Source organism: Epargyreus clarus, unplaced genomic scaffold (genome assembly GCF_041222505.1).
Source record: "Epargyreus clarus isolate Ecla_fem2 unplaced genomic scaffold, WU_Ecla_fem_2.2 ptg000007l, whole genome shotgun sequence".
NCBI classification, from domain to species: domain Eukaryota; kingdom Metazoa; phylum Arthropoda; class Insecta; order Lepidoptera; family Hesperiidae; genus Epargyreus; species Epargyreus clarus.
This window is the reverse complement of record NW_027332215.1, coordinates 21,545,310-21,569,414: the sequence shown is the minus strand read 5'-3', so window position 1 is coordinate 21,569,414 and position 24,105 is coordinate 21,545,310. Positions and strand designations below refer to the sequence as shown.

The 24,105-nt window shown below is 36.8% G+C and overlaps 2 long non-coding RNA genes across 2 annotated transcripts in view; one reads left to right on the top strand and one right to left on the bottom strand.

Moving 5' to 3' along the window:
- Nucleotides 1-4,498: 4,498 nt before the first annotated feature.
- Nucleotides 4,499-5,467, bottom strand: LOC140743657 (uncharacterized). Its single transcript, XR_012102484.1, has 2 exons — nt 5,339-5,467; nt 4,499-5,130 (listed from the first exon to the last, which is right to left on the bottom strand). It is a non-coding gene; the product is annotated as an uncharacterized LOC140743657 (long non-coding RNA).
- The window catches only part of LOC140743658 (uncharacterized), a 36,249-nt gene continuing 17,592 nt past the window's right edge, over nt 5,449-24,105 (top strand). Inside the window, exon 1 of the long non-coding RNA XR_012102485.1 lies at nt 5,449-5,940. This is a non-coding gene — a long non-coding RNA (uncharacterized LOC140743658). The remainder of the gene's footprint in view (nt 5,941-24,105) is intronic.

Below are 24,105 nucleotides of genomic sequence, written 5' to 3'. Positions count from 1 at the left end.
CAGTTTTATGTATTGTTATGTTTTATGTATTTAGTATGTCATATTATCTTCTTTTTAACGCGGGCGTAGCTGCGGGCAAAAATTAGTTCTTCCTAAAGTGTTCATAAATATTGACCAAAATTTACATTTCACTTTCATCCCTAAATATTTCAAGATAATGGTATAGTAAAAACAGAGTAGAAACTAGCGGGGAGACAAGAGCCGAAAATAAAGTATTTTGAATTAATTTACAATTACAGACATACTCTTTTGTACACTCACGATTCAGTATTTTATTTATGTCCCATTATAACAATTGTAAATTGACCTTTCACATTAGTCGCCTCTTATTGAATTATATCACCGTTATTATCCGTTATCACGGCAATAAATTAACGAAGTATTGTTTAGTGGCACTTCTAATGTAGATAACGACAAAAGTTGCCATGTCTGGTAATAAATGAGGTAGGTACTTACATGGTTGTCTCTTTCCTGTGGTACTAGTAAATGTTTCTCAGGAATTATGAACTGGATGCCTGACCAGTACCGGCTGGTCACCAAACATTTTTGTCTCGTAGACTATTTCATTTGGGTAGACCCTAGTTAATCTAATATTTTTTTGGAAATTCTCGTTTAAATGTGTTTTTGACTGACTTAAAAGTCGTTTTTAGGGTTCCGTACCCAAAGGGTAAAACGGAACTGTCTATCCGTCTGTCCGTCTGTCACATGGCTCTATCTCTGGAACTGTAATTGCGAGACACTTGATTTTTTGACAGAGAATACATAATGACGGCCGCTATAACAACAAATACTAAAAATAAAATAAAGTTGAATATTAAAGGGGGTCTCCATACAACAAACCGGTATTTTTTATTATAATTTTTAAACTGTACTAGGAAGACAGTTGATATTTCACAATCCGCATACTACTATGACTGCTATCATAATAAATACAAATAATAACAATAAAACATATTTTAATACGGTTATTTTATAAAAATAAGTAAAATATATAAAACATTCGGTTGTACGGAAGCCTCCATGTGTACCAGAAAAGACACCAGGTCAGTACTTTATGTAATAGCAGAACTGAATGTATCTATGACATTTAAACATTAACATGACAGATTTTCCTTCCTCTGACATATCTCTCGCCACAAGATGAGGCTCTGTTCAAAGCAATATGAATTGTAAAGAATATTTCTCAATTTATTCGTAAACATAATATTTACAATTTTACTTTTACAAAAAATAGTATATAAAAATAATTGTTACGATAGACAATCACCCAATTTATAGAACTCGAAATTCGACCATAATTAAACGCAAATAAATTCACCGCAGAACTTTAATTGTTATCAATTTCAAAAGGTTATAAGTTATTCTTGCTAAATTTCATAATCCGACAAAAGTTTTCTATTACAAAGCTTACTATGTGAATTTTCCTTTCAGCATTAATTTTCGAGTTAGGTACTAAGTATTAAGTATTTTGTTGAAATAAATATATTTGTAACCAATATTATAGATATTTTTTATCTTCCTACACTCCTTCTCTACCTATATTAACTTTAACAAATCCGAATCTCAAAATTCCTCAATGCACGCAAGGTGCTTAAAAAGGGGTAAGTATACAAATTTTTCTTCAAGTATTAATAGGTGGATATAGCTTGGTTGTTGATCTGTAATCACCATTCTCACCTGGCGACCACCCCTGCTATTGCCCCTGCCGCACACATGCTTCCGGAAATGGTTATGTCTGGTGTTTTTAAATGTAAATTCAAGCATATTCGTAATTTTGTCCACTACTCCTAACTTATTTATAAACTAGGGTGATTTTTATTACAAAGACATGTTAAAAGATATATTATTCTAACTATGTAAAGGCTTTTATATACCTATATTTTGTACGAATGTTGCCCTATAAAAATCATATGTCAGAAATCAAGTGTCTTTACATCAATTATTTTACGTAATTTTATACTTTCTTATTTAAAGTGCCACATTATAAAAAAAAGTAAATAAATCAATCAATCTGTTACTTAAACTACTCCATTCTGTCCTATGTAGGAACTTTCTATTTGACAAATTGGTTTAGTGACGTTCAAATTGCAAGAAACCGATTAACGAAAGACCGATTTATCTACTATTACTGTAATTTACGTTCGCTTTGAAAGAATCGACCTTTTAAAAATACCAATTATAAGCGCATGATTCATTGTGTGAACTATAATATGTAATATAGGTACTTTTGACGTGAAACATCTATAGCCGCACGTAAAACCGATTTCTGGCGTGGCGACGCATGCCGTGCCGACGTTACGCGCGTCGCGTCGACACGCTATAGGATTAAGTAGTCACGATTTGAAATAAATTCGTAAATTTTTGTATTTAATGAAAATAAATGTTGATTGAATAAATAGTCATCGTTATCTGGAAAAAAATCGTAATATTTTATTTTATCATTATGACATATTTAGTTCCTATCACAATATGTTCTTTTCTGCATATTACTTTTACAAGATAATGTCGATGTTTCACATCTGTCAGGCGTCCCGTGACGGCTCACATTGTTTTTTTATTTATAAATGGTGTAGAAATAAAAGTATTTCCAAATAAAACTAGTGTTTAATTGATCGTTCTATTAATATTGTTTATATAAATATGGTAATAAATTGTGTCATTTGATTATGAACTTTTCACCGTCAATAAATATGAAAAATCATAGGAGTGTAGCCGTCATAATTAGGTCAGTAATTTAGTTTATGCAGGATCAACTACAATATAAGAGTAACTGGTATAATGGATAATAAGTATGGAGTAGGATACACCATGGAACATAGGTTTAGATTAGGTCAGAGGTAGCTAATCTCAAAAACGATAGGCCTAGTATGTTCATAAATATATGTAGATAGACTAGCTGACCCGGCAAACGTTATGTTGCCATATAAATAAAAAGATGTTAAGAATGAACAACCCTTATCACTTAGGGGTATGAAAAATAGATAGAAGCCGATTCTCAGACCTACTGAATATGCATATAAAATTTGGTGAAAATCGATAAAACCGTTTCGTAAGAGTACAGTAACTAACATTGTGACAAGAGAATTTTATATACAAGATACTACGGCTCCTGACACGTTCAGCCTTCCTATAATCATTCGGATTAAATATAGCCTATGTTACTTGAGACACTATTCTCTTGAAAGCTCCATTAAAGTCGGCTTAGCCATTCCTTAGATAAGCCCTTTCAGAAAAAAACAACAATCTAAAGAAACAGGTATTTTTTCTCACGTTCTGTTTTAAAATCGTATTAATAAACATAAAATGAACTTAGAAACTGGCTTCTTAAGAAATATATTAATTTTAAATTCGTACGTATGAGTAGGTTTGTGTATAAAGAGACTAAGAGTAAAATTTTCACAAAACTTTTATTTAAAACGTAATGAATACGAAAACGAAACGAAACGCACGACATGACAATAAGAGCTATAATGACGTGCGTTATAATCGAAACTGGTTTACGATGGCCAGCATTTTTTACTTGAGACAGAATATTAGGCTGGCAAGAATTCGACTGGGAGCCTGCATTGAGCTTCGCAAGCACAAAGCTTGCTGTTTTAAGCTCGGCTCGGAAAGCTCTAAAATCTCTTTCTAACGACTTTTTAAGCCACGGAAGGAAGTCGCTAAGTTTCCTGTTTCTAATGACGTGACGTACAATGAATTAATTAATTTCATTACTTTTAATATCTGAATGACTTTAATGAATCATTCTAAATTCAAATTACTATCAAATTTTACTATTTATGGAAGTTTGTTCTATTTCTCCGTTATATGTTTAGTGTTCAATAACCTAAGAAAGTTGTATGTACGATTTTTTTAATATAATATTTTGATTAGATCTTTTGACAAGACTCTACTTCCATTCCGAAATGTAAATAAGTCGCTTTGATATTTTTATGTCATTTAGTGACATTGTATGTAGGTAGGTACATAACGTTATTAACTCTTATCTGTACTATTAACTGTAATGGAAGCAACATCCACTTCCGATAGATATAAATTACAATTAACTAAATATGAACGCAATGTATCAAATCATAAAATGTAATTCCAAAATATTTGCAAAACATTGCATGTTATTTACCTATAAAAGTTAAGTTTTAAAAGAGAGTTGATTTTTAATCGCAAACGCAAAAGCCAATTCATAGTGTAAAGAAAATTCGAATGCATTGTTAGAGACAAAGTCGAATTGCTACAAAAGGGCGCAAGCCACAGCGGATCTGCTTTTTTGTAGACAGATTTGGTATGTTTCGGTAGGTTCAAGGACAAGGATATGGAACGTCATTGGGCACGGCGCACGAGGGCGGGCCCGGGGTGCAACCCACACCGTTCCTATGTGTCGATAGACACGCAATGTGTTATCTTTGTATGTTAAGTGTATGTTGAGTAGTGGTAATGTGGTAGTGTTCGAAAAAAAATTAAAACGAACATAAAATGGGTTCTAATAAAACGACAAGCGCTGAGCATAATAATATTTTATTGACATATCAAAAATACAATCGCGAATATATGCGCAAGCGATACAGTTATTTAAAAAATTGCGGCGCTGCGAATATCGGGACCCGGGCGGTGGCCGGCGGCGAGCTGAAACAAAAAGAAGATTGAGCAAGTCGCCGTAATTGTTCGGTCGAGTTCGCGCTTCCCGGCGCAAGAGTTGAAATTTTAGGCAGGTCGGCGGCGCGCGGGGAGCGGAGGACATCCGCTCGCTCGCGGATTGCCCAATTCCCGCTGCGAACGACCATTTGACGATTATTTCAACATGGCGCTGTGACTAAACCAAACTATTACGCCACGCATAATATTTTCAGGCACGTTCGATTCAATGTGGATGCGGCCGTGTCATTAGCAGAAAATTCAGAGATTTCGCAGCCGATTTATTATAACAGCTTGCGTAATCCCCAACGTCACTGCAGACACGGCCGACCGCGCCGCGCTTGAGCACTGATAGGAGCCGATGACAATTCATGCCAGTCATATAGGAGAGAGAAAAAGACTGACTTATACTAAAAAGTCTAGTCTATTCCTCCCCCCCATACGCCTGACAGACTAGTCTTCTTTCTTCTATTTCTTCTTTCTTCTTGAATAAAAATTCTGAAACAAGCCGAAGTTATATTAACTAACCCGATGTCCCGGCACGCCTAACACTCGAATCCTAAAAGACGAAATCTAACCGCGAGAAACAAAAGAAAAATACTAATAAGTCCTATTTAGATTCACGTAATTTAATTCAAAATGCGGACGCTTCCCAAATATTTTTCGATTTATAACGAATTTAAAACAAAAAAAGCGGTGACTCTACCTCGTTGCGGAAGTTGCGAAAGTAGAACGCGACCGAAAATCTCCAAAAAATTTACCGAAAGATTTTATAAAGCAAGTATAAATTCCAACACTTTTTTATTAAATTGTTATCACTAAGATTTGAATTCGAATTAGAGACGACCGCGGCTCGAGCGATACGCGCAAACAATGTTGAGAAATTATTCAAGTTAAACTTCCAGCAAGGTTGAACTGGTATTAGAAGTGTTGGAAGGGAACGACCGAAGCGAACGGAGACCGACGAGCGAATGGCAGCCCACAGCGGCGAGCGACGGCGTTGAGGCGGTGGGCGCGAAGGGGGGCCGCGCGGGGGCCGGCGGAGGGGCGCGAGGCATGTTGCGCGCGCAGAGAAAGGACGCAAGTGGTGATGTAATCGCGATCGATGCACTCCGCTTCGTGCGACTACGCGACGCAACTCCCGAACCCGCCCGTGCTGCAAAAGACGCCATTATCCACGAACTCCGACGCCTTGCTATTTCGAGCGCTGGGAGGCGTCGCGAGCGACCAGCGGCGCGGACGGATGAAGACTGCTGGCTGGTCGGACCGAGCTGCGGCAGGAGTCCGAGGAGGGACATTACGATACAGGTCAGTGACCGCCTCCAGCGACACGTGCTCTGCGCCGCTCCACGTGGAAAAGCAGAGTGGCCGCTGGCTACGCTCGCTTCAAACTACGAGAGCAGCGTAAGCGCACTCCGTACGCAATGAAAGGAAGGAGTGTTCGGAGCGGGCGAGTCGAAGCCGAAGATTGCCGAGGTAGTATTACTGACGTTCCTTATTGATCAAAGAGTGCGGAACGCGGTGCGGAGATCAGCGGAGCTCTTCGGTTATCGTCGGGAGTCATCGCGACTGTTCGGCTACTATCTAGGTCACACGTGTAAACGTTATCCCCTCTACACCGGCCTTGGCTTACTTTGGCCCAAATGGCACCTCCCCTTCTCCGTCATCCTGGCGCACTCTGCTAGCTAACGACCCAGCTCTACTCTAGCCACTCGGTAGGTAACTACAATTTCTGTGTATTACACTGTATACAAAAGAAGTCAATAAACGTAAATAAATTCTACGACAGACGAGTTTGGCATCCGCGTGACGTCGACATACTTATGCTGGCTCGTTCTTGTTATTCGCTTTTTGTTATTATTACTTATTATATTACGTATTGAATGTACCTACCGGTGGAAAAGAATTTGTGGCATCATAGCTCTATTTAATTTATTCAAGTAAATACAGGAAATATACGTTTTAAATGTTGTTGAACTCCATTATATCCACAATTTATAATGAAATAGTATAATATAAATTATAATTAGTTACTACATACCATGTAATAAATAGGCGTAAATATTTTTTTGCCGAAAAGGACCCAAGCTACACAAAAAATGGATACCGTATGGCCAACCGACCTACGTTGGGGGCGGTACCGGGGTCCCTCCCTTATTTTTTCTAGTATTCTTCCGTTTTAATAGTTTACGAAATAAAAATTGTGGTCGACGTGCCGTCACACGTTACGCGTTCAACATGGGCGCCGCGAATTGTTCGGTTTCGGAAAAATACCGTTATAAAACAGTGACGACCGTTAAGCGAATCGTTCAGAAACGAGTCACGTTATCGAGTGAGCGGGCGTTCGGAACTAGGTGCCTATCTAACTCGGGTGCGTATCTACGAGGTCGCAAGCCCGCCGCGGCCCCATCGAATAAAACCCACCGCTGATGATGAAAACCGCGGCTCCGGCGACCTCGTTCGAATCTAGGACGACACCCGAAATAACTAGGGCACCGTTACTGCGCAGTCGCTAACGCAACTTGTAGGCAAAGCTTACGTTTTTATGCCGGTCTAAGAAGACCTTTGCCGAAATGCGTTGTCGACTCTACGACGGAGATAGGAGAGAGGGCGCGGAGGCAGGTGCGGGTCTAGCGACGCTGGTCGTACGATTGCCGAAATCGACCTCTTTACGTTGCGGAAGTGTCGTGCACTCTTCAAATACACTTTTGTACGTACTTATCGTCTCGACGAATATTGTTTTGTGATAGCTAACAATTCTATCGCGAATGAATCTATACAAAATATAATTATATACTGAACTCCTTAATTTTTCAGCAACAGTAATGACATAAAATGTTAAGAATAATTTCTTTATTGAAAACGCAATAATAACAGATTAGCACGCTAGGTAGGGTCTATTTTACTAGTAACGTGGAAGTTTTAATATTTTGATTGATATTATTTTATATACACTTTATTTTACCTTACACACAGGTAATTACAAGTTAGAAAGAAAAGATTGAATATTAACAGTTGGTCCTTTGTATAGACTAAAGCCGTACAATTTGTCAATGTATACAACGAACAATGGATCTAGTTTTCCACGTGTATTAATTGTTACATCGATAGTTTTGTCGTTGTTAGCCGCTATGCAAGAGTGTGCACTATCAATTAGATGATAATAATATGAGATTAATATTGATATCTCTTTCGATGAGGAATAAAGATAGCTGAAATTGTAACGTTAAAACGCGCTGATAGGAACAAAAGGACTTGAACATTGACTGACACTGATGTAATATGCAGACGAACTACATTATAAATGAATTTAAGCTATTGAATTGGGTGAACAGTAAATGGTCTACAAATCTAAGACTTTGGAAAAAGTGAAGTAAATAATAAGTTATATTTATTCTCAACGCCTGAATAAGAAAGCCTTAAATGTAATGTTTTTCTTGTGTTCCATTAAAACTTGGACCGTTTGATATCCTGTCCTGTAGAATCAGCCCACGGAAAGGCAATTATTGTATTATCATCAGATCACTAATGCTCGCACACAATTGTAAATAATCAGCTTATTTCAACGTCAAACGTGCATTTACACATACTTTCAAACAAGCATCATACATATGCACATCCAAGTGCGTACGCATATTTAGTATCAACATAATATGTATCAAAAACTACATTATGAAGCATGAGTTAAGGATTTAGAAAAGACTTTTTCCCTGAAGGGATTTTTCTCTGTCGTCAATAACAACAACTGTTATTGTCGTTTGTACTACATACACAAGACAACCGTACCAGTAAAACCAATACGTTGTACTTTTAGCTGATCGGAATAATAACGTTTCTATTTCAATAATTCAAATGGTTTCTCAAATGCAGAACATTGAGTTGTTTGTTACTACAAAAGGTATCGATCTATCATTTTCATTGGATCATATGAAATAATGAATATATCATTTGGATTTTAAGTTGTAAAATTCAAATGCTTGGTAGGACTTTTGCAATCTAATACAATAAAGTTTAGCTGTATTATTAATTGCAAATAAGACGGTCAAAGTGACATTATGTAAAATAGTTCATACAAACAAACAAACATATGTTACGTTATAAACACAAATAGCCAAATAAAGAGAAATTGATATTTAAAATCTATGCTAGAAATGTTTGTTAGTAACATGTAAAGAGTAAATTAGATGTCTTTAATTGCATAACAAAGGAAATGCGTTTAATCGCAAATTGAGAAGTGCATTAATAGGAATGAGCATCAGTTCCTATTTGATTCCCAGACCCCTACTGAGGTTTTTTTTTTAAGAATAAAGTTTGTTTTAAGAATTAAAAAAAATTTTAGCAACGTTGAATGTATTATGTTTGGTAAGTTGAATGGAAGGGTTAGTGGATGTGTAACACATAAACATAAACACAAATATAAACATATACAAATTAAACTAATTAAAGTAACAGCAAAATTGGGGCCGCACAAGGAGCAAACACGATGATAAGAAGCGAGTACATTTACCGACATACATGGAAACCTAGTAACGCGATCTAGGTTAGAAGTCACACGTGTATAATTAAACTAAACGAGTTTAGTATTTACAACGACATAAAATAAATATATTGTGCCGCGGACAACATTGATGCATCGCGCGTACTGCCGAGTTTGCATCGGCCCGTTCTACTTGGCACCGCGATCGGTGTCAAACGACTAATGAGAGACAAGTGTACGGAGCCGAGTGGAAACGCTTAACGAGCGTGAATTAATACGTTACGAATGCCTTACACGAGGCCCGATAAGAGCGCGATAACCCGTAAGCAATAACGCAACAGCTAAATAGTCGGAAAGAAAATCGCAACGGAAAAGCGTGGGCCCGAAACGCGGGCGAGACGCACAGCCAACTTACCTCCGGACGACTGCTCCTGCTTCGGCCGCTGGTGGTATGGCAGCAACGAGGGGCCTGCGATGTATATTTATGACGGCTGCGGTGGCTAGTACGCTGGCGCGCGGATCCACGTCGACGCAGAGCGATGCCGCATTGTGTTCTATACGAGGATAGGTATGCGCGGAAGAACCTGCCCCCGGCCCCCCTCACACTACTACAAAATTCAGAATAAATCAAGAAGGGCGTAACTGCAAGAGGAGCACGACAATTCGAATTAGGCCCCTCGGTGTTCGTTTTTGAAACGGAGTGTTATCTCTATGGAAACACTGCATCGGGCGATGCGGCGCGGCGAAATTTATAACTGGAGGTTTTGGGCCCGCTCCGCCTGGCTTTTATTCACATAGCCGGGGTGAAATATAGGTCACCGAAAGAGTTCTATCCCGCTTTCTTTTTAACATACGCTAAGCCACGACAGCGCTCGGGCTTCATTGGAGGAAGTCGTGTATTCGTGTATAAGCTGAATAGAGTTGATAAAATGAAATTTATAAGAACCTTTAACATTTTTAATATGATTAAGAATTTTTAAAGCAGCTCATGAGAAAAATTAAGACACTAACGTTTTAAATCGTTTTTGAAAATTTATAAACAAGACCAATCTATTTTAGTTATGAAAATATTAATAACAAATAATGTAAATAATCCGGCTTTCCAATTTCCCATTGTAAAATATGATAAATTGTGTGAAAAAGCGAATTGAAGGAGTTAAATGAGCCTAACATGTCTGTAGTGAAATTTTAATTCTTTATGTAATTTTATTAAATTACGTGGGCTTCCGGTATACCTACATATAGGTACAATTTAAGATAACGTTATACGTATTAAACAAGTATAGGAGTATAGATAGATATATAGTTATAGAAATACAAAATATATCGACGACCAAAATCGATTGTACATTTAAAATATAACTGCCATGGCATTAGCTTAGTAATTTTGAATAATGAAAAGCCTCTTATGTTTACAATGTAGCGAATGTTGCTAGTACCTGAAAACTTGGTAATAATTTGCGTGACTGCTAATGGCTGAAAACGATTGTCGTATCTCATCAACAATAGCTACGATGGGAACTTTGTTTATGCACTAGTACAAGATGATTAGTAACCATTGAACAGTACAGTAATTGAAGTTTCTTTAGGGCTTGAATAAATGATCTTTTTACAAAACCGACAGCTAAAAGATCGACACCCTAAAATTGCGTCATATTCAATGGACGAATTGTATTTTTGTTACAAAATAAATTTATTTAAAAGGATGTTACTTTTAGGTAATAATGATTTATTGTTCAAAATAGTTTGTCTTTTACTCTCTTCATATCGTTTTAGCGAAAAACAAAAACCGAAATATCTAGTTTAGGTAGAGTTAGGCGGGTCGCACACTACTCCGTATTCCGCTCCGGCGTGCAGGGCTGCATGTTTTACTGTTGTTCGTATGAACCTTAGTTAACATTGAAAAACGTAGGTTCCTTCACACTGACAACGCATCCCCGCGCAGTGCAATACGCACATCCCATCGCAGACCCGCGCGTGGACGCGAAATGACACGCAAGATGGTGAGCACAGATTTCAGAGCCTTAGAATGTGGCTGCATCTCTTCTTTCTATTTCTTTTCAGGAATGAAAAATAAAAAATCCCTGCTCTTTACTCGTAAAGTAGGATTCTGGATAGAAATCATATTTGCTCTACTGTGGCTTTATGTAACCTACTCATCATTTAAACAGTACTGAGACCTCTATGCATGTATCATGATACTATTAGATACAATAATATCCTCTTTATTATAAATATCGTTGATAATACAATAAATATAGTATAGAAATGATAAGTTTTACGGCATTAAGCTAAGTGTCGTAAATTATTCGTCTAAAACAGGGTTATTTTTAATTTCCTCAAATTTGTTAGTACTTCCGTAGTGCCACTACTTTTTATAAATATTATAATGTAATTCACGAGTGCATTTCATGTTTAATTGTGATAGATCGTGTATACACACAGTGCGTTAGTGTGCACACACAATAACGCTACACACAATGATCACGCACACATCAGCAGTACAGACACGTTTGCAGTCATGATATTGTTTCCAACACATTTAAAATTGACTTGACATCGTGTAATGTAATGAAGGTGGTAGAACCCTTTGTGGTTCGACTCCGGAGGCACCATCGCCACACCTATTTCTACCTAATAATAGCAGTGTTAGGCGCTGCTGTGTTCCGGTTTGAAGAGTGTGGTAAGGGAGACAGACTTTTCCGAGGCGTTCCAGCTTGTGCCTCAGGGGTAGCGGCGCATCTGTGGCCGACGTCAGGTAGGAATATCTAATCCTATCTGGGGTTGATTACAGATGTCCATGGGCGGCAGTAGCCACTTACCATCAGGTGGACAGTATGCTCGACTGCTACTCTTAGATCATAAAAAAATGTAACATGTATAATAGAGGTACCACCTTACTACCTACTATATGTTAGCTGATCACTGTCGCTCATACTTAACAACTTAAAATAAAATTTCTTAAAAATGATCATAGATTACATTACAATGCTCGTTGAAATAATCTTTAATCTGCTTTACTGTATTCAAACGGAACTCAACAATGGAACCACTAATACAATTGCGTCGTATTATACTTTTGGACCATACGTGGCGTTGTTATTGAGATCTCTTATTTTATTACAGAACGTGTGTCCAAAACCACTAATCATTTTTATAATAAAGAAGTAGCATTTCATATACTACATGAGTAACAGACGAGTATGCAGTCCACTTGATGGTAAGTGGATACTGCCGCCTTTGAAAATCTTATGTCAACCCTAGATGAAATAACAGTCTTAGCTGAGCTCGATTACAGATGCGTTGCGATTCCTGAGGACAAATTGGAACGCCTCGGATAATTATATCTACCAATCCCTTAAAAACAGAACACTGTTATCACATTGTCACTAGTTAGTACTAATTAGTAACTAGTAACTAGTATTGTAACTAGTTAGTTGGTATAGGTGCGCCGAAGTGCATCCAGACTAGAACAATTAATTCTGCCTTCAAAATACCATTTATATAAAACTACCAACGTATGAGACATTCAAACATTTCTAACGTTATCTTATACGTTTCTCATTCAGTTGAATAGTTCTCAACATATACTCATATAATATGGTGCACAAAATACGAATGAGTAAATATTACACATTGAAGTGGGACTTACACAAAAGGCGGTTTATGTTTAAAGCGATCTCTGTGTTAGGTTTACTCAAGGGAATGTAGCGACAAAGGAACTCAATGGAGCAACCAACTTAAGCAGTTACCATGGCCATACTTGACGAGTCGAACTCTCACATGAAGGGATCAGTACTAACAGTATCATAGCAGCTATTTAAAAAATCATTATGAAAATTTGAACTGTCCACCTTTAAGGTTTAATAGATAAAGCGAAAGACGTCGAAAAATACCGGTTTCTTGTATGGCGACCCCGATTTTCAGGTTTATTTTTATTTTTATTTGTTGCTATAGCAGCCACCGTTGCAAAGGTACTCTGTAAAAATTTCGACAAAATTTCAAGAGTTCAAGAGATGACAGGAGACAGACAGAGATTTAGTAACACTGTTCTGTTATTTGGGTACGGATCCCTAAAAAAGAATCAAGGAACTACAAAATTTACAAGCCAAAAGTAAACGTTGTGAAATAATGAACTATAAAATTTTGGTATGAGAGTTAAAATTATAATTTATTAGTATATTATAGATCATTAATACATATACTTACGATTATTTACTTTCCTTATATAAAAGTTGCCGCTCATCGCAACGCTCTACGTTTTCTTCAACGCAAGGTTGTGGCCTTGACGTAGTGAGTATTTAGTAGTAAGTACCTAGGTATTATATTTATTTCAATTAAAACCCACACGCCTGAGGATCTATCCTATATGAACCTGGTCAAAAACGTGCTTGGGCGGCAGTGACCACTTACTATCAGATGGAGTGCACGGTCGATTTTGACTACATTCTTATAAAAATACTTTGAAAAGCAGTGATAAGCAAATGGTGGTTGGTTGCAACGCAAATTTTTGAAGTTATTTGCATATAAGAATTTAATGGAAATTGCTTTAACGTCGCAGTGAAAAATCGAAATTACCAACTGCCTAAATAAAGTTATGTAACAGTTTGGGCCAATGTGGTGTGGTGTGGCCAGTGCCCAAATCCTCTTACTGATACTGATCCTGTAAGGACACCCTTGCTCAGCATTGGGACAGTACCATCAACACATTTCTGAAGGTGGTAGAACTCTTTGTGGTTCGACTCCGACGGCACCACCGCCACACCTATTTCTACCTAACAACAGCAGTTACAGGCGCTGCTGTGTTCCGTTTTGAAGGGTGTGGTAAGGGAGACAGACTTTTCCGAGGCGTTCCAGCTTAGTCCTCAGGGGTAGCGGCGCATCTGTGGCCGACCTCAGGAATATCTAATCCTATCTGGGGTTGATTACAGATGTCCATGGGCGGCAGTAGCCACTAACCATCAGGTGGACTGCATGCTCGTCTGCTACTCCTACACTATAAAAGAAAATAACATTTAATCAATGTTTATTATGAACATCGAGAGTCATTTATTCTAATCGTAATAGAAGTTAATTGACAATAAAATGTAACTAATGAATGGCTCTACAATGAGGAATTTTCCAGATGATTAAAACCTGCACACAAACACATTGAATCGCAATAACTGAAGTACTTGTACGAGTAAACTTGCTCGTAAAGGAAGCAAGTGGATACTTTAGTTCAATTTCTTACTTATAAGCATTGAATGGCCTGTACAGTGTACAACTCAAATGTATAACTATAAATCCCAAAAATATCAAAATTATGATAGAGCAACAGGGTATAATTTCTTAAGTATTTAATGTTTTTCCCTACCAATAGCATCCATAATTAGGAGGAAAGTTTCCATCTTATTAAACGTCAGAATTACATTATTGACATGCAATAGTAGTACTACGAAAATACATTTTATAGTTATGTAATACCTATATTTTAACAACAAAGAAAATTCAGTTCGAACGGAATCGCGAGCAAGACCTAATAACTTATAAATGTAAATAAGGATTCAGTTAAACAAAGACGACACATATTCCGTGCTCTAAAGTCGCATTTTTATTCAGTCGGTTGACGTCATTCGTAGTTTAAATCTAGGTCCTAGTTCAACGTACCCGAACATTTGTATCGCGTGATTTATCTCACAACAACTCTTAGCCATTACTTCATATTTGGGTCAATACTAATATTCGTAAAACACTTTTGTGAAAGCGAAAGTTTGAACGTAACCTTTGGAATTTTAACTTCATCAGGCTTAAAGCCACTTTCGCTTGCTCTCGATTAGAAGGGAATTTGTTTTGAATAAGGACCGTTTCACACTGGACGTGGTACGATGTATTGTGTTATGTCAGCCACATCGTCGTCAGCCATTAGTCCCGTTGCTGGGCACGGGTCTCGTCTCTGAATGAGAAGTATTAGGCCATAGTCCACCGCGCTGGCTGAGTGCATATTGGTATACTTCACATGCCTTTGAGAATATTTTAAAAGGATCTCTCAGGTTTCTTGACGATGATTTTCTTCATCATCAAAGCAAGTGATACTATTTTTTTAATACGCACATGACTTTAAAAATCTGGTGGGCTTGCCTGGGTTTCGAACCTTGAGTCGTTCGATCGAGAAGCTTAGATTGAACCACTAGACTATCACTGCTATCAGCCTCGTAATTAACTCATTACATAAATCTAAAAGATTGTCTTTATGACATATAAATTCAAAAAATATTATCTATACTATCTATACTAATATTATAAAGAGGAAAACTTTGTTTGTTTGATTGTAATGAATAGGCTCAAAAACTACTGGACTGATTTAAAAAAATCTTTCACCATTCGAAAGCTACATTATCCACGAGTAACATAGGCTATATTTTATATGAAATATATTTGATAAATAGATTTTGAGGCGGTACAAAGTTTGCCGGGTCAGCTAGTATTATATATAAAAAATACTAGTAATAAATCAACTTGTATTCAACATCTAGATGGCGTTGTGTTCTGTAAATAATGATATCCTAAATCAAACTAATAACTATGGTGGGGTCGTACACCTAATTTAAATATTTATAAATGGTTCTTAATTTATGATTGTTCCGTAGGAATTTAGCCATTAAAACGTTACAAGTTTAATTATAATAATGTTGCCATACACGCCTCCATAAAACGAAACTGGTGAATAAAATTCTTTATACTAGTTTTAAATAGCAGAAAACTCTGTACTGTGAACAAAATAAATATAACTACAATCCTACGCCTTTGCAAAAGCGTCTGGAATATTTTCAGCGTAGAACAGATTTAACTATTGGCCAAGTGCAAGTCAAACTGGCACACGATGGTTCCGCACCACAACATTTTCACTTATTTTTTATCTTTAGTATTTGTTATCATGGCATCAAAAGAAGTAAATGCATTGTAAAAACTTGAATTTGAACTGTCTACCTATTACGGTTCGATAGATAAATTCGACGAAAACCACCGAAAAATAGCTGTTTCTTGTAGGGCGACCCTCATTGATTTACAAACTTTTTTAAAGTTTAGTATTTGTTGTTATAACGTTATACATACTTTGTAAACATTTGAAGAGTATATTATTAAGGTTTAAGAGATAGTGCCCCGTGACAGACGCAGTTACGGACAACTAAGGCTCCCTTAGAAATAGGGTTCCGTTTTTACCCTTTGAATACGAAACCCTAATAAAACGGCACGTAACATTGAAAAATACCAGAACTGCACACAATATAGAACTTTAGATAGGCAGCGTTTCCTTCAACGCAATTAACACTAATGAGATACGCGCATGTCTGTTCTCAATGGGCAACGTGAGTGTGCACGTTCCTTTATGTTTTATATTTCTAACCACGCGTCCACATACTCTACGAGTGGCGAGGGAAATGCGCAGGGACGTCTGACCGAGCTCTCGTCATGCCGCTCATTTACCGATAATTTTCGATTTTTAGTGTTGCCAGTGGATCGGAAATATCTTCTTCTTAGTCGTTCCTTCATGGCTGAAGTTCGTGCCTGCTTTGGAAGTCTTTTTTGCAGGTGTGCTGCATATCCAGCCTAAAGCTGTTTTTCTAAAGCTTTTCTAAAGCATTGGAAATATATAGTACTGTATTATAATTTAGTCAATTGTACTATATCTTGTAAAGAAATAATTATACCATAAATCATTTCGTACCAAAATTACTCGTACTATCATAATAGTCATCCTCTAAATACGTTTCATAATAATGTTTTCAAAAAAAGGTCATCTGAAAAAATATAAAATACGTCTTCTTGGTGTACCTACATTATAGAAAAACGATTGTCAGAAATATTAATGTACCTACTCATATTACATTACAGTTAATTGGCTAAAACTAAATGTGTACCTACTATATTTTTTCCTAAAGAAATGATTATATTTTTGCAATGTTCTTGTAAGAAATACTATTTCTTTTAAAAAGTGGCAGCCCTACCGACGTGAGTAGGACAGCGTGTGGCCACGACGAAAATAGTCGCGGCAACATGAGTAGCAGCGCGTTAAGCAAAGTGTGGACGCACCATAAAGTTCTAGTGTAGCTTACAAATAGTTTGAGAACACGTGCTCTACTGTGTTTACAACACGGGCAAATTCTAATACATTGGATGCAGGTCAAACTGCATATATGCGCTACTTAAGCCTCACGTATGCAACCAGTACAATGCAGCATGCAGTCGTGTGTAATGCCTGTAATATGAAATTAGCAGTAATAACTGTAATTTCGCTGTGCTTCAAATCATATTGTCATCATCACATTCATTTCTCTATCAAATTTACGCCTGTTAGTAAGAATTACTACGTCGACGGTTCTTAATATTCAATCTATCCTAATACCAAAGATCGAAAACTGACAATCATTAGTAGTAGTCATACGTCAATCATTAGTAGGGAAAACTTTTCAGGCAAAGCTTAAGCAGTTTTCACCTAAGTACCAAAGTCAGAAAATTGACTAAAAATATTAAATTTTCAAACTTTGATAAGAAGAAATTGGTTGACATTGATTACTAACAGGCGATGGTCTTCAGAGATAGCAACGTATCTGTAAAACCTTTTTTTGGTTATATAGTATTTTTTTAGTTCTTGGCGTATGGTTTTGAAGAAAATTTGGCGATTCCCATCCAACTCTCTCCTAAGACAAAAGCGTGTGATTGTGGACCCAACTGTACAACTGTACGATGATAGTAGATCTCCAAACCGACCCTCATAATTTCGAAACGAAATGAACGGTTGGAAATTTCATTTAAATATTCAGCCAAGTTAATCACAGGTCGTTGTTACGGTGCGGATTTATGCTCTCAAAGTGTTGAAAACCCACTATCTGCATTACGCAGTCGCTCCCTATTAAACGCTAGCTATTCATTCTGAGCTTACTGCAACACTCATTTGAATTTCCATTAAGAATTTGCTGGCGATAGATGACCGACATCAAACGCTCACAAAAGCTTTTTAATTATTTTTCCTCCAGAGACCACAGTTAGGCTGCCCACACACCAAGCGTGGTCGTCGGACGGTAGAATAAATCGTTAACGTCTAAACTTGTTACCATTCCGATTGATCGATGCTATCGATTAAAGATAGAATGAATCAGCCAATTTTGATTATCCCACGTCTTCTGAATACATTTTAAGACTCAGACGATGGTTTAATCGTCGACCGATCAACGATTTTGGTTTCACCTTCATCGAATAGCTGCCACACAAATCAGTCGAGTCGATCAAGGGCATCGACCATCGATACGAGGATCGATCGATTTTGAGGGCACCCTTAGATTTACAATAATCTGAAAATGCCTTTTCAGTAGCATATTGATCTGAAATTCAGTTTTTCACGACGGGGTCCGGGATACGAAACAATCATCAAATCAAAAATATAAACGTAATTCAAGCGCATGATATATCGAGTCCAAACTTTATGGAAATATTTTTAGGAAGCCATATAATCAATTCTTGTTTGGTACGATTACATGATTATAATTATTGTCATTAATTTCCTATTAAAATATGTTACAAAAGCCCACCTACACATTGAAAATAAATAAATTATTAGATTAAAACTATATAAAGATAAAATAATATATTTTATGGCTACTGTCGCGAAAAGTATCTGTAATCAACCGTAGATACGATAGGATACCTGATGTCTCTCCTCACATAAGTTTATCTATCTCCCTTACTACACGAATACAACACGTCAACTATTAAATATCGGATTCAGATAGTCAATTTGCCAAATTATACAATTGACTAACAAGCCAAAACTAGAGTAAAAAGCTATAAATTGTAATTTGTAGTGAGGCACAGGGGGCCGAATACCATCTCTTAAAACAATATTATTTTAATTATTAATTGAAATTTCGTACCACGACCTCGTTAAAGTAAGATTGTTTTTATAATATTACTATAAGCAGTTTTTTATAATGTTGATCGAAACCATTCATTCTTTTTTTTGCAGGAAATGTAACTTTTTAAGCAACATATGACAATACGACATTTATACGATGGATAAGCGAAAATGAATAAGGGTTTAAGTTTGTTCATATGCGTATGACGGAACACAATCAAGACCGTGGTGCGAAAAAGATGACACAATTTTCGATGTCACGTTTCCTCTTGGATAAGGAATAGACAAATTACTAATTCTTTTACATCACTCGACAGGAATAAAACAATACTGTTTTAAGAAGATTGTGGTACGTAACAAAATAATGTTGATACAATATTAAAGTAAAACTTTCCTGAACTATAATGATTTTTAAAAGATGGTGGTAGGCCCCCAGCGTATAAAGAATATACAAAAACGAAATTTGTATCATTGCCGAGAAATCTAAAAGGTCCAAATTGTAAAGGGCTCTTATTTTCAATAGCTACCTACTTTTTATGCAATTCACGGTTACGAGTGAAACGGGTCTGCTGTAGGGCGTACCCTTCAGCCCTGTGACGCTGAATTACAAAATACTCTCACTTAATGTATAAGGTATGAGGACAAACTTGTGCCATAAATAATCGATTTTATACTGAAAGTAAGAAGCAAAATTTGTACATTTGTACATATTGTTTGTTGTACAGTAATAGGTTGAGGACGTATAAAATTATAGTTATATATGCCTCTTTAATGGTAAATAAAGTTACGTAAAATATTCCACGTCTAAATCAATATAAATCCCTCAATCTTCTGAATCAATCCCTATCTGAATGCTTCTTGTTTCTCATGGCTACATTTTCACAAGGCAGCAGTCAAAATGAGGCAGACGACGATCGTACTTAAAGATATTGAGCAAACAGAAACCGAGGACGGGCACAAGCGTGCTTACGTAAAGCAGGAAATAAATAGGTCGAAGGGGCATGGGTTCCCCCGGGGCGGGGGTAGGGGGGAGGTTAGGAGGTCGCAAAACTAGGTGGCCTACATGGCCGAGCCGGAGCTACTGCACACCCACCGCTTTTCAACGAAGCCATACTGCCGTAAATGAAATATTCGAGGATCCCGAGCCCGAGGCGGATACTCTTTGTTTTTATATCTGACTAGTGCCTTGACCCGGCCTCGCCCGGCTCGAGAGCCCTCTCGCGACTCTCGGCCGGCCTCCGTGTCAAACAGCTACAGAGCCGAGTATTATTACCGCTCTAGTGGCTGACGTGTAGTTAAATAATCGTTAACCCTTTGTGGAAATGAGGACAATTCGCTTTCCGTGCTTAAATATTTTATTACACTTAAATAGGTACTGACACGGTGACACAATTGTGAGTATTGATTTACATTATTTTCATGTGAAGATATTCCTTTGTACGCCGATTAGCTTACCGATTCATTGTACACGCTACCGAGGTATGAATAATAACGTAGATAATCTTTGGACTACTTGGCAACTATTGTTTTGCAAGTACATACGTCCGGCGTCTTTGTTGTAATGCATCATTTAAATGTATTGTTGATGATTGATTATTATTGACTGCACCATAATGTCGATTAACCTGATAGTTAAATGAATTTTGCGATTGTCAGCCGGATGGGTCTCATCATCGGAAAACAGATGAGTGAGATGGAAACTTGTTTCAGTTACATCAGACAAAGGCTTTTCATCGCATTGTTCGCAGATGGGTCCCGGATGGTCGCATTTTATACGAGTTGATCAAGTAATTAATTCCAAGATTATTCTTGTTGTCGTGCTCTTTAAGTAATCACAGGATTTTCCATTGGTTATTATGGAAGTCCCATCAGGTTTGTTTCTTTTGTTCGATCCGACAAAGATTTTTTCTTTCAACGTTAAAGTACACTTGATTGTCGTGCTAAGGTAATAGGTTGATCTCGACTACGACCACCTTAGAATATTCTTGAATAAAATAGCTAACAATCTTGCTTACGGCAGAAAAATCTTGCTTATACCGTTCTCCTTTGTCTGCACAATGCGGTATCCCCTTTCCATCGTGTTCAGTTCCATGCAAGAATGTTACCCTTGTAATAAAGCGTTAAACAAACGTGAGCTTCAATTACTGGTTTGACTTCTGCAGCAGTGAATAGACGTCGTTATTATTCTATAAATTTGTCAAAGCATTCGAGACGTCGAGGGAACCTGTATAACTGCACGTCGGAATGAATCTCTTTTGTAGAGACTCGCCTCTCAAAGGAAATAGACAAGTTTGTTTAAAATAACATTCCGAGCTAGAAGGGGTTGGTGCGGAATACGAATAATTTATTTACACCACTTTAAGTTATGAAGCTGCAAGGCTATGCACTTGTCTTGTAATGCCAAGAAATATTTGCGAATTCGTATAAATGGGATATTGTTGTTTCTTTGTTCTGCTCTCAAATTTCAGTTATACATATTTGAATATCAAATATTTGGCAATCATAAAAATATGTCTCACAACACATCTACGCACGCGCTACACAATAGACATCCAAATTTTGTGGCTGTAATAAAACTTTTCTTTACTTAGGTACTAATTATATTTCCACAAATTGTTGTACTCGTTATAAAAGACGCGATCGAACACAGTTTATAAACTAATCAACACATTAATTTTGTTTCTGTAACTCCTAGTTACTACTTATCCACTTCTGGGTAAATTTCGGCCGCAAAGTTTTAACAAGCTGCTTATTAAAACGTTCGAATGTTGCTTCAAGTAAACCGAATTATAAATGGACACGTTGTTGGAACTTTTAATGAGCTTAACAAGCGTCGGTACTGTACAAAGTAGATACCTATCCTATGAATAAAAATTGCCATAGATTACGATTGCCATAGACATATACGATTGTTAATTTGGTTATTTTGGGATACAGACCATCTAGATTACTTATAGATAACCTCATGTGTTACCTCCTACCTACCTAGGTAGGTAGGAGGTAAATATACGAACGACGGTTCATGACATTGAGCGTCGCCTATAATCTAGGGAGATAAAATTAGTAGGGACTAATTTTATGAAAGAAATGAAAAAAATGTTACAAATATAAAAAATTTGTAATTACTTGCTCTTCTTATAGATTACCTTTCAGATCACTATAAAAATCTCTCAGTTAAATTAAGTGTTAATATCAATTAATTAATTCAATAGTCTCATATTGATCAATTTAAATGAAAGTAAGAAGATACCCATTAGTAACAATCGTATAGCAAGAAGAACTATAAATGTTACATGTTACAACACGATTATTACTTGTCCGCAAAATAAACTTATAATTTAATTACCGGATATTAATGATGTAGAATTGCAGTGCTGCACATTAGATATATCCGTGCTGAGGAAACTTCAATTCACGCTAAAAGACGAGAACAATAGTTAGAGCCAGTTGCCTGTACCCTTACCATGAGTTTTTACGTATTGACAAATATGACTGTTTTGGTATTTGTTTACGTATTTGATCATACAATTTGCAATCAGCGCCCCTAGTGGATTGTATTAGAACTACAGTGCCAGTAACGTAACATTAAATGTCTAAATTGACAAAATGGCGCTTTGTGTTTTGCCTCCCTTTTTTGCGAACATGTGAGGTAGACAAAAAGCCTTGAGCACTTACTTATTGTTACGTTTACTAAGTCTAGTGAAACAAACAGAACAGAATAATGGATTGAGTAAACATAACGTAAAATTGTGGAATATTTTGAAAACTCATGGTAAGGGTACTGATTCTTAATATACGATACGAGAGCGTTAAATGTATTACAAAGATACAACTTAAATTGAAACAATTCGCTTAAATACTGCTCATGAATTCGTGGACCGAAATGTAGATAAAATACTCATATAATGTAGCCGAAATTATTGTATTGTACCTACTCGTAACGTATATATGCCGTAAGGGTAACTGGTATGTGTTCACATTTTCCTTAGCATTCCAATTACCATTAATATTTCCTTGTATTTCTCACTTTTATAATATTATTGTCGGTTTGTTTCCGCCGCATACTAGTAGCAATTTTTAATTTATTCGATTTACGTTTTTTATTGATTTATAGACATTATATACTGTGGACTTCACCTGATGGTAAGCAATCATGAGGATGTAGCTCGCTGGCTTAGAAGGTTCTTTTATACTTGTCTGAAAAATAGAGAAATAGGAAACGAGCTGTAGTCCACCTGATGGTAAATAATCAACGTCCGATAATATTAATTTAGAATGTTGATTACAACCAGATGCGTTGTGTTTGACATCAAGTTAGTAGTGTATCACTTCAAGCCAAAACACAGCTTAACTGCCGAAAAACTGAATAAAGTTTTTTAGGAAATTCAGTCGCCTGGAAGCATTTCATTCCATTTAACGTATTACAATCTGGCCATGTAAATTGTATTGTGGATGAAGGCAGTAGTGCACGTAATCGTAGGGCTTACTCAACGTTGCTACGGCTTCGATTCTATCCGCCCTGTAGCAGATTCAGCACGAAAATCAATGCTACGTGCGTCTACGTGTTTGTTGTCCGGCAACCGTAATCTCTCAACGGCACACAACGGCGGTTTTCAGTAACGCACTCAAATGCAGAGAATGCAACGCTCACAGACACTAATCCAGGCACGCGCCTACGCCACGTGCTTCATTTTCCAATTGAAAGTTGCGTCGATGACGAACTTGCGTGGTGGCTTCCAATAGCAGTTATTTACTTACTTTAAGATGAGAACTGGACGATTACAAAGAACCTTATATTATATAACTTTAAAATTTGTGCTTTAAGACATTTCCCGTTTCCAAGATTACATGCCAACGAAAGCAGAAAATTTTTTTTCAACCGCGGTCCTTTTTTATTGGCTCAGTACATAAGTAAATTAAAAATTATCGTATAGGAATCAATATTACTTGTCTACAGAATTCCATTATACGTCCTTTTCCTTAATATATATATAACTATATGTATACTTTTAAATGTAAACGTAAATATATATTACATCTCTCTACAGACGTCAATGTTAAATTTTCAGTTAACTGCTTTTCATTCATACGTGAATATAAATTC